A 12,559-nucleotide genomic window follows, 5' to 3' on the forward strand; every position below is an offset into this window, starting at 1 on the left:
GTCAGTGTTTGATTTTGTGATTTTGTATATAGTTTAGGGGCATTCCAGACATGTTTGTTACCTTTATCACTATCTGTGCAGCTGCATTATTGATATCAACAAGTATTTGGAGCATGTTAGGAGTAAAAGCCTATTTTGAGTCCTGACAGTTACATTTAGCAAATCTATGAAAGGTTGATTGTACACTTTGCCAACTGAAATTCATTGTTAAAATCCAGTACAAAATTTAAATGAATGATGCTGTGATATCTCTATATATGTAGAGGTGTATTATATTATAGAGACCTGAGTGTATGCCAAGATTAATTTCAATATTTGGATATCCTGAATGAATTATCAGCGTGCCAAATCTCCTGTCCTTTCAACAGATAAAGGCATCGCCAATTCCTCCTAGGTTGGTTTCTAAAGATCTTCTTCCACTGATAGCCATTGCTAGCTTGACAAGGTGGGCAGCCTCTGAATTGGATAAACCAAGGGTTGAAGGCAGTTCCTTCTCCAACTGTTGCTGATCATCCTTTTCAGAGTCAGCTCCCTGGCCTCTCTCTTATGCTACAATATTCATCCTCATGACTTTTGTAGGTAGGGACTCATTTTGGCCTTCCTTATAATTAATTAAGAATTGAATTCACCAAGCAGCTGAAGCATTACTCTGCCTATCATTTTCCTAGTCCTGGTCCTGGCCCTGCTTTTTTCTGTATCTCCATTCATTAAGCTTTGCCAGCCATCAGAATTCTATTTTATCTTCCTCTGTCTATTTTTCATTTGAATTTCAGAGCAAGCCACCATGTCCAGAATGCCTTTCTCTTTCCCTCCCTTTGCTATTTGGGTTGCTTATATCACGCTTTTTGAACCCATCTTTCTTGTCCTTAGGATTTTTTTATTTTATTATATTATACTAAGCTAATCAACAAAAGAAAATTTAAATACACACAAGATTATTAAAGGATCAACAGAACTGCAACAATGGTGCATAGCATTTTTTAAAAGGAAAAGAGAGAAAAAAAGGCCGAGGAATTATTTCATGTACAGAAACTCCATAAATTTTAATCAAGTTCCCTTCCTTCAACCTTGATTGAAGAAAGACTAAATCAAATGCTGTCTAGTACATACCAATGCAAATCAGTCATAGATTTCTCCTATCTGTATTGTATAAGGTTTTTTTTTTTAACAACTTCCATGCCTAAAAAATCCACTGTTCTTCATATTTTGATAGATATCCACCAAATCTGGGTATACAGCCAAGAATACATATTTACTTATTACATCAATTCATACACTGTCTAGCTGTTAAGATTCTAGATGGTTTAGAATAAAAGGATTTTAGAATAAAAAACGCATAAATGTCAGACCCAATTTACACCAAAGCCGACTTATTATTTAGTATTTGTATTTTCTATGCACTTAGATCTAAAATAGTACAAGTCTTTTGTCTTAGATTTTATTTTTCTAAAGCTCAGATCAGGGGATGGCAACCTACAGGCCTTGGGATGGATCTGGCCCACCATCTGAAGTCATCTGTCTCATAGTTCCAAATATAAATATCATATCCACCGGGCTCTCCTGAGACAGAGAATGGCTGTCTGTTCGGCTTCTGAGCGCTCATTGCTTTCTTGGGCGGTCACTTTGGAGACAGGTTCCAGATCAGCCTGGATAAAAGAGGAGGAGGCAGCAGCAGAGTGGGGAGAAGGCCAGCTGGAAGGAGGCAGGTAGGAGGTGGAAGGAGTGATAGTGGCCAAGGCTTGCACCTGGTTTACCTCTACCTCTCTTTCAAGCAACAAACAGCATCAAGTCTCCCTCTAACTGCTGTGCCTTTAAGACATAATATTACTTAAAATAGTCATCATTCATAGTTAATGAACTGTTTTATTATTATTATCTTCATTTATTAGCTATAGAGATGAATGTGACTGCCATCCACTCACAGGCATGGTCTCTGGCCACTATGATGAAGAAGGTTGCTGACTCCTATGTTAGATGCTATTTTAAACTGGGATTATCCCATAGTGTAAGCTTTTCATGGGTCAAAATTATATCTGTGATCTGACATTTTCTATACTGTAGGCAGATACTGAAACTGATTCTTGCCCAAATGGGTTTTTCAATTCTTGCCAACATTTATTGGAACCAGATCATACTAAGGTTCTCAAATGCAGCCCAAAGAGGCTGCATGTATTCCTCACAGAGACTGAAACTAGGATAAATGCCCAGTGATACACTGAAAGGTGGAAAGTTAAATCCAACTTTTCAACAGGAAACTATAATTTACATAATGAACATCTCACAGGATGTCCCTGACAGAGAAACTGGATTAAAATAATAGAATGGAATAAATATGGGAAAGCTTGTCAAAATATAAATCAGCCCTGGGGTTGTATCAATCCTAATTACACATAATATTACCACAAATTGCAAATGATTTCTAGACCATCTGTCTCAAACTTTTTTCACCTGCACGAAAACATGGCATACTTTCAAATACTGTAGTTGGAAAGTTCTTATGCCCTGATAAACAAAGTAGTTATAACACACCAATTCTTACACTGTGATCTGGTGGTATCAAATCTGATTTGCTCCAGTTTTCAGAGAAGCAAACTTTAAACTCACATATTAAGGAAATAAAGTTAGGAGTCAAGATTTTGGGTCTATCTATAAAACGTTGAAAATCAATGGCTCATAATAAATGGCCATCTTCCTGCTATATTCAGAATTTCTGATTATACAAGGCAAGGGGTTCTAAACCCAAATTTAACAAGGAAAGAAGAAAGAGAAGATATTTGGCATGTACCTTGACCCACACTGAACCAAGGAGAAGGTACATTATTAATAATAAACCATTATAAATCTCATATATATATATATATATATATATATATATATATATATAAAACTCCAACATATACAATTTTGTTGAAACCCAAATAAATAAAATATCTTTTTAAAATTTGTTGAGGGAAAACAGTATTAAAAGGTTCTCAATATCCAAAGAAATGTTAGCTGCTGGGGTTTGGGTGATACCATTTTAAAGAAGAATTTAAAGAACTCTAGTTTAAAGAGGTTAAAGAGCAAGAACATGAGTTAAAAATCAGAAGCTTGATGGTGATGGCTCTGTATCATTGCAGCCTGAGCTGAATGCACTGTAGTGGAAGAATATTCTGTAATCCACAGGCCAAATAGTTGTTAACATTTTAACAGCTCCCACATTTATCAAGGAATCATCTAGTTAGTCCTGGCCAAGTTGGGAAAATCTGTGACATTTGCCTCATTAATTTGCAAAAGTAGGGATTGGTTTGGAAACACTCCACTAGAAACACCTAGTTAAATAGGAGAGCAAACATTAGTATATCTTTTATACCAATCAACAGGAAAACCATCAGGACCAGTTTTCCCTATTTCATTGTTTTAACTATAGTAATGATTTCCATGGAATGAGACTGATCCTATGATAAGTGTATAAACCATTTCTGGTAAAAAGGACCTCTTTTATCGTCTGTTCATCCAGAATTAGTGATCTCCATTTTCAGAATAAAAATTTAATTTTAAAAGTTGTTGGTTAATGATTTTGGAATCTGTACAGTATATATCCTTCCATTTGTATCCAGAACAGATATTAAGCAGTATTGTATTCTTAACTTATTTAAATCTAGAAGCCAATAACTTAACAGATGTATCCCTTTTCCCCAATATTGTTGTTTTTGCAGTGTGATAAAATCAGTTTTAGAATCTTCAGGCTTATTAAATTTGTGTTTAGCAGAGACCAAATTATATCAGTTCAGAGTTGTGTTGAATGTATAAACAGATAATGACTTTTCAACTTTTCCTTCTAAATGTTTAACTTGCTTGTGTTTACTTGAAGTGCATGTAATAATATGTCCTTGAAGCAATGCTTCAGCATCTCATACCAAAGACTTGATGCCAGAAAATCCCTCTTCACACACACACACACACACACACACACACACACACACACAAAACTATAATTTTCTGTTCTATTTGCTTAACAAAATCTTGATCATTCAGGAAAAATGCATCGAAAGACCTGTACATTTCCATCAGACAGAGGAATAAGCTTCATAAAGCATGAACTGGAATTATAACAGCACCTATATCACATGTTTTAGATATCACAAGCTTTAGATATTAAAGAATGAAAAAATGTTTTTTCATTTTATCATGTAAATATTTTAATGATAAATTATTACAAAATCTAGCCAAAATCAGTCATTATGGAAGAAAGCAAAGGATATTATCAAAGGCAAGGATAAATAGAACATCAAACTTCTATTAAATTAAATTCAGACATGTAATCTAGCAAAATAATATTAATCCAGAAATATAATTTGGTGGTGAAATGTTATGATGTAAAAGAGATATAAAAGTTTGATTCAAGTCATCTCCAACGATGATCCCCTAACTTAATAAACAAGTGTTGAAAACAGTCAAACTTTTTTGTATAATCTGTAGTTAGATACTGTATGTATGTATGTATACTAGATGGATACTATACGCATACTGTAAGTGCAGAATGCTGATACCCAATCTTGCAATAAGTATTGAGAAAGTATTTTCTTCATTAGATATTTCTAAACAAGTAGTTTAGGAAACCTTCTGATTAGCAACAACTTTTAGATATATGGATTTACCACACATAAACCTCTTCTACCCAAGATTTCCATAAAAGCTGCTTATCTCAAGAGGACTGTGGTCTTCTGCAAAAGACCAATTTCAGTTTCCATCTTTTAAGACCTAGCTGAGACTTGTTCAGCCCAATGCATAGGGGTTCTAAACACCGTTGCCACCCACTGCCTGCGAATAGGCTGAATCTTGCCTAGATAGACCGTGGAAGACTTGCTCGTTGTTGGATTCAAGTTTACTGACTCCTGCTTCCGATTGAAGTACTGCATTTGGGACACACAAGTAACCTGAAAGGTGTTTCTCAAAAAATTTGTTTGAACTCTTTCTAAAGTAATCATGCTGTTATATGGTCCTATATGAGGCCTCAATGAGCCTCATATAGCAGTTATGCTCGGGCTTTAGCGGCAAAGAAATTAATTGCAGCAGGGAAAAACTGTGCTCCTCTGGCAAAATAATAAGTTTGAACAGCTGAAGCAGATCTCTGTGCATTATGACATACATAATCTGAGTGGGCATTTCTGCTTCCTGAAACTTGAAAAACTATCCCTAAATATTTAAAGATCTTAATCTGCTCAATGAACTGCCCACCTAGGTTCCAGCTTCTCTGTTTTGGGCATTTGGAGGAAGTGAGAATCTTGGTCTTGGAATAATTTATCTTTACTTTAGGGCTAGATCAAGCTATATTGATATTAAGGCAAAGGATCTTAGACACAGAAGGCCAAACAGAAATGGCTGTTTTCTCTCACAATATATTTGTAAATAACCAAATTTTAGCACTTACCATATTTTTCCATTAATAAGATGCCCCCATGTATAAGACGACCCCCACTTTTCCAATCCAAAATTAAGAAATCAATATTTTAAAGATAAAGCAGAACACATTTTTATTTAGTAATTAGGTAACATTTACCTACAGTCAGTGGGAGGAGGTCCAAACTGTCTCTCTGCAGCTCTATTTCCATGCTCTTTTGCATAACTGATTACATTCAGTTTGACTTTTGCAGAGTAAGACATTCGCTTATTTATTTTTTTATTTTCCGACATCTTTATGGGCTCAGAATGCTCTGACATTACTGGTCCCTGTTGCATCTGCACACTGCCTACACCTCCAATGGGATGCGTTCCAATTGGTTTGTTCAGCATCAGTTGACGTCAGTTACATAAGGCTCGTGATTGGAGGAAGCCTGTTTGCAGAGACAAAGTATGGGCAGTTTTGCAACCGCACGGTTCTCTCCTCGGCTTACCTCCTTGCATAAGATGCCCTTCAATTTTTAGTGTAATGATTTTAGAAAAAAGTATCATCTTAGAGACGGAAAAATACAGTATATCAGCTTCATATTTATATCACATCACAGTTCCCAAATTAGAAGAGCTTTATTTTTAACTTGATTTAATGCTCTCCCCACCACTGTTTTAATGCTCTTCCCACAGGAAGGGAAATATAGGAAAACCCCTTATGAAACTCAACACTGCCCCTGTCAAATGGGTGCTATAGAAACCACAGCCCACGTTCTTTTGTACTGCCAGTTCTACAGGGACATTTGCCACCAGATGATTAACCCTTTTAAATTTAACTTTCCAGGGCACACTGATAATTTTTATTTGTATTATTTGTTAGATAATCAGAATAAATCTCTCTCTCTAAAAGTAGCAAAATGTTGCTATGTTATGTGTAAGCTTCGCCCATAAATAGTTGCCAGTGGTTATTGATGTTAGGAGTTAACTTTGCTTTGTTTGTTTTACTGAATGCATTTTTATTGGTCAATGACCGAAATAAAGTTTCTGCCTTGCTGGTTGTTTCTAAATATCTTTCATACAGAGTGATTTTCAGGCACTATTGAATCTGAATAATGTGGCCTCATACGATTGTGAATACTGTAACCCATATGCTGATAAAATGTCTGATTTCTTAGATGTCCTTGCTACTATCTCTAATACAGCCATCCATTTCATCATAAACGCATTGGTAGTTAATAATAACATCTGAGTATTTTAAAATCCAAGGGTTTGACATAAAAGCATTTGATGCCTCTGGATATGTATCCTTCATTGTTTTAATACTATCAAATATTATAATGTATATGTGCATAGATTCCAAAGAAGTACAGTTTCATATCATCAAAGACCTGCATCCATTATCCATCAAAATGTTGCTTATTGTGAAAAAGCTTCAGGTTTAATGACTGCCTTTCTTAACAACGTCTTATAAATATGTAAATTTAATTAATATGGAAAGCCTGGTTTTATTTTTAATTTGAGAGACCTATTTCAGTACAAAAGAATGGCTTGGCTTTGGTATTTCAAAATGTGATGCATGATTTTTGGAATATGGAATATATCACTTTCAGAATGACATCATAGCATACAACAAAATGATTAGGAAAAAAGATGCAGTTCTGTAGAAAGTAGTAAGCAAAACTTCAGAAACATGAAGTGTAAGTTTTGTACAAACTCAGGCATGCTTTGCTTAAACATGGCTCCAAAATTTCAGTTTTGCTAAAATGCAGCCTTCCTCCCTTAAGCCATGATCCACACTGTTCATATTTATCAATGCACAGAAATGCCAGTTTTGCCTGCATTTGCAGATAGCATATATGATATGTCAGAAAGGCTAATAGTTCAAAACAGAACGGGGGGAAGCTGAGCATATATAATATGTTCAGTTTCAATTTCCTTCAAAACCAAGACCTGCAGCATGATATGACTCCTTTTCCCCGCAAAGGGACTGATATTTCCAGTTCTTTGACTAAGTCTTCCTCACTGTTTAGTATTAAGTCAGGATAGCTTACACTTTGAGGCTTTGCTCCACAGCCAAATGAGGAAGTTGACAGCAAGATAAGTAAAACATTTCCTCAAAGAACTGTTTTTGACAGAATTTGTCTCCTTATGTCACAATAACTAAAAATCCAGTACTACATGCTTTTCTGAAAGATCTGGCAGGGCAAGCTACTGAAAAACTGGCAAGGCAAGCTATTGTATAAAAACAGGGTGCAAAACCCACACTCACTCGTGCTGATAATGTTACCTAGTTGGGTAATGAAATGTCTGCAAGCAAACAACCAAGCTCAGAGAGCACCAAGGACTCCACAGATTTGCAATCTGTGTTTTTTTTTTTAAACATTATCTATACCATCCTGTCTTTGTAATACCTATTAAGTCACATTTGTATTGAGTCACATTACTAAGCTTTAAAAAAAGTACATGTACATGTTGAAAAGCTACTGTCCATTCCAGGATGATTCATGTATGTATAAATATAGTCCATACTATCTGGAAGAGAGCCAGGTTGACCAAGCCTAGCTTAGCTTGAGGTACTATTGTTTCTTCCACAGCAATGAGGACCATGCTGTCATTCTCACACCAAAATCAACAGCTTTTGAACAATAAATTAAAGGTGCCTCTACTGAATATTCAGGAAGGGTTTGGTTGGAGGTTTTTCATTTTTTTTCTTATACTACCCTGCCTCTGCCATCATTCCCCAACTGCTAATCACAATTTTGTTTTAATAAAGTTCCCACTCAGTCCAAAGCATTGAATTGCTTTGCATTGCATAAGATTTGTTTATTGGGATTGGGAGTGGAAAGGAGCAATGCCTAAATAAATAGTCCACTACTTGAAAAGCTATTTGTTTTCAACCACTCAAAGGAATGCTTAAAGGATTTTATTTTTTCCATACCGCAAAGGTGGGTTAGGGGCTTAACCTGAAAATCAGTTCAATGGAGTGGCAGATAAACAAGCTTAATAGGAAAGCTTATATCTCATGCCACCCCATTTCCAGTCACCAATAGATTCTTAGGTGAAGAAGTGGTGGAGCTTTGTAAACATCTCCCTTCCAATTCTTATAAAAACAATCTGAAATGGAATAGCCTGACTCTTAGTTGCATTATGCCTCTAGCACCATGTAAGACAGAAGTTCTTCCTCTTCTGCCTCTTCTCCTGCTTCCTAAAAATGAGTATTCCCTGCTTGCACCCACCTACTGCCGATGACTAGCACTGTGCTGGCAGTTTCTTCTGCTTTCCTCCACTCCCTCATAACCATCAAATAAATTAAAAATCACCATTATAGACATTCTAAAACATCCTGCGAATGAGGCAGAAAAACAGCCCCGTTTCACAAGGGAAGAACACTTCTGAAAGATTGAAAGACAGATTTTGCTGTAATATTAATAAAGATGTCCGCTGCGATTCAACAGTTATTAAGAAAGAGGGTAGTGCTTTCTATCTCCAAGGAATTCCTGCCATTCAATCTTGAATCCATGCAGTGCATTCCAATTTCTTTTTCATTTCTTCCTCCCATAGCTGATCAAAGGACAACAGGTGGTTCCAAATTATCTTTGGAAAGCTAGATAAATTGTTCTTGTGATTTAAATAAGTAGTCATGCTATGTATATTATTTCTACAGGTAAGATCTGAATTATTGTCATTTTTATTTGTAGGCTCAATTAATTCATTTCTTGCAGTGTTTAGATCTCAGTGCATCAGATATTGTACAGTATTATAGAGAAGGCTTTTCTGTAGCTTTTTTACGGTATCCACTGTATTATTGGAAGTCCGCTGAATGAAAAAGTGAGAGATGGAAAAGAAAAGGAAAGAAAGTTGAAATCTTTTGTAAGTTTGGGAACTTGTATAATCTTTATTTGCGAGCTTACAGTATGACCATAGCTTGAGGCTTTGTCGAGCTTAATTTAGACAATCTGTTATGGATTGTGTTTTCATCAAGCTGAATTGCAACATTGTCTCCTATGATTTTCCCTGTACACACATTTTATTCACACAGAATAAACAAAACAATAAGTTGTAGATGTTCAGTAGAACATTTACTGCATTTACTCCAGTGTGCATCGGAGTAGATACAGGGTCACCCAAATTAATTTTTTGTCTCCCTCTTCTTTTGGACGAGCAGATTGTGACTGCCTATAATGTTATTTAATTTTGCATGACAGCATTCAGAGCATGACATATATGAAGGGGATGCCAGTAAAACTGGTAATCTGGCTCCCTTGTTGAAACACTTAATCTTATATTCCTGTCTGCTGTATGATGCACTGCAAACTATTTGGATTATTCATTTTTATAGATAAAATATCTACACTAGTTGCTACAAAAGTTGCTAGTCTTCAGCCATATAAAGGCACAGCGCAATTAACTGAGTTTTGCCCAGATTCTAGCCATAAGATCTGGTGCTATATGGGTTATTTATTGGACTGGATTTCTAAGTGTTTGTTTATATATTTTCTCCTAGGCATTTATAGAAGTAGAACTGTATTCCTGGACTCCCTCCTGTCTAGCCTGCTTTCGGCATGCATGTGTTGGTGGAAAGGACTGTAGAGAGCAGCTTGATGTATGTATGCGGTGATATGGCAGTTCTTTGGTTGAGAATTGTGGTCACCTCACATTTCTATCCAAGGGAGAGTCTTCACATCAACAATATCACCACCACCACCCCTCTTTAAATATCTTTCCCCCAACACCACAGAATTAGATCTGGCAATGTTTTAGAATCAGAAATACAGATGTCGTTATTTCAAGGGGCCTTGCACATTGCCATAACAGGCAATATTTCTGGCCTTTCCATCCTCCAGCATGCATTCTGTATCTCAAACTCTATAGATCTAATCAAAGTAAATATCTACAAATTAATTAGTTTACATTCATTATATTTACATCAGGGGTAGAGGACCTTGTCATCCTAATTTTGGGGAATGTTTTCAGATCCAAATCCCAATTTTGGTAGTGCTGAAGTTAGAGTAAATAGTCCCCTCCCCCAAGACTCCTCCAAAAGAAGCAAGGGGACAGTTCCATACTCATTTCTTCTACAGATCTGCATGTCTATTGAGATGAAAGCAAGGGTGTCAGTTGACAAATGTTCAGGTTCCTGATAAGATTAGGCAGCTAGAGTCTGATACATTTGGGTTAGCAAATTCCATGTTCTGTTTGATTTTAAACTGCAGAGAACCATTTCTGAGACCTCTGTGTTGAATTCAGTAATAAAGTGATCAACAGGAAATTGGAATTGATTTTATGTTTTAGCCTCATGTGGGTAGAATTCTTGCTCATGTACTAGGTGACTAGGTGTAGAAATATACCCAGTTCTTCAGGTAAGGAAAGGAATGTCCTGGAAAAGGGGCTTGGATTATCATGTGTTCAGCCTAAAGTTACTCATTGTAAATGACATGAGTGATGGCAGTTTACCTACCCTTAAAGCCAGCCCTATTTCAGAGGATTGGAGAGGCAGACATCTAGGGTTGTCTTAAATAGTCCTTTGTGCCTGTGCAGTACACTTTTTTCCCGTTTCAGAAAGATTGGATAAATTATGATTTACATAATATAATCTAATAAATGCCTATTAAGATTGGAGTCCAATTAGGTCTTCCGGTTTCTTTCTGGCAGACCATGAGTTCATGCCGCCTTAGGCACGAAGCCAGCTGGGTGACCTTGGGCCAGTCACTTTCTCTCAGCCCTAGGAAGGAGGCAATGGTAAACCACTTCCAAAAAACCTTGCCAAGAAAACTGCAGGTACTTGTCAAGGCAGAGGCCAGGAGTCAAGATTAGCTTGAAGGCACCAAAAATAAAAATGGGGGGCAGTAAGATGACAGCGTCCTTAAACAGAATAAATAACACAAGCAAAATCAAAGAACATTGATTTTATTTGCAATTTTTCAGTCACTTCTGAAAACAAGCTGGGTAATTTTACGAAGAAAAGGACTGGGCTTCAGCCACTCATCATGTTTATTTTCTAAGGTCACTTTTGGTGCCCGATGTAGAAACATTCTTGGAACTATTTCTAAAACCTTGGCTTTGCAGTGTGGAATTTTTTAATCTTTTGTTTAAGATTAAAAAATTAGAATATTTTTAAAATATAAACATTAGAATGAGGCAGAGGTGCAGGCAGACACCACAGTGATAAATAATCCTGATTCCCGTCACAAATTATTGTTGACAATACAGGAAATAATAGCTACGTAAAAGAAAGGGTGATATTCTGTGTTTCTTTCGAAATTACATTTTGGGCTTTCCCTTCATCCTAAGATAGAAATGATAACAGAAAAGGAAAATTCATTATTTCTATCCTTTAAATTTAGGCCTTATTTTTATGAGGAAAATGTGGGTGGTTTTTGTCCGTGTTGTTTTTGTTTTTTGCGATAGTCAACAAAAAGCTACTGCATGAAACTTAAAGATTAATATTCTCTTTTTTTCGTTTCTGATCTATGGAATAGAAGGGGGCTGAACTATTGGGCTTAATATCTCATGGAAAATAACATACTTTTTAGGAGGTCTGTAATTTCCAAATCACTTTGCTAATTACAAAATATCTATGGGATGATCATACAAGGATTTCTTAAACAGAGTATGATCGTTTGAAAGAAAGAAAAAAAAAATCATGGCTGTAACACACAGCTGAAAATATATACAGGTTAATCTTTGCAAATAACTCTGGCCCCAAAGCTGAGGCATCCTACAAGGAGCAAGTGATTAAATTAAAAACTATGTTTCGTCTTGTTTTTTTTCCAGCTTCTTGAATTAGTGGCCTGGTATAAATACCAAACATTTAGCAGAGGGTTGAACATTTGTAAGATTTGTATGATGTATAAATTATTTACATCATATGGAACCATTTGGCGAGTTCTTTAGAAATTAGATCAAACTCATTTGTTTTCCAGTGATCTTTAATTAATTTAGCAAAAGAAATTTAAAAGGGAGAATTAAAGCTGTGTAATTGGCATTACAGAAATTCACCCATCTATTATTTAGTAGCCTATATGACTGTTGAAAAAGGCAACAAATCAGTCTCAAGTAGTAGGAGAGACTGGCTATAAATACTTAAAACGTATTTTGTATTTTGACTTTGTAACTGTCTCATGATTTATATCATGACTAATAACGCTGTTTGTCTGTATTCTTGATAGTTCCGCACTCTGGAAGACTA

This window comes from Python bivittatus, unplaced genomic scaffold, assembly GCF_059951505.1.
Source record: "Python bivittatus isolate LINGU-HERP-01145 unplaced genomic scaffold, Pbiv_v1 ctg000350_np1212, whole genome shotgun sequence".
In the NCBI taxonomy this organism is placed as follows: Eukaryota; Metazoa; Chordata; class Lepidosauria; order Squamata; family Pythonidae; genus Python; species Python bivittatus.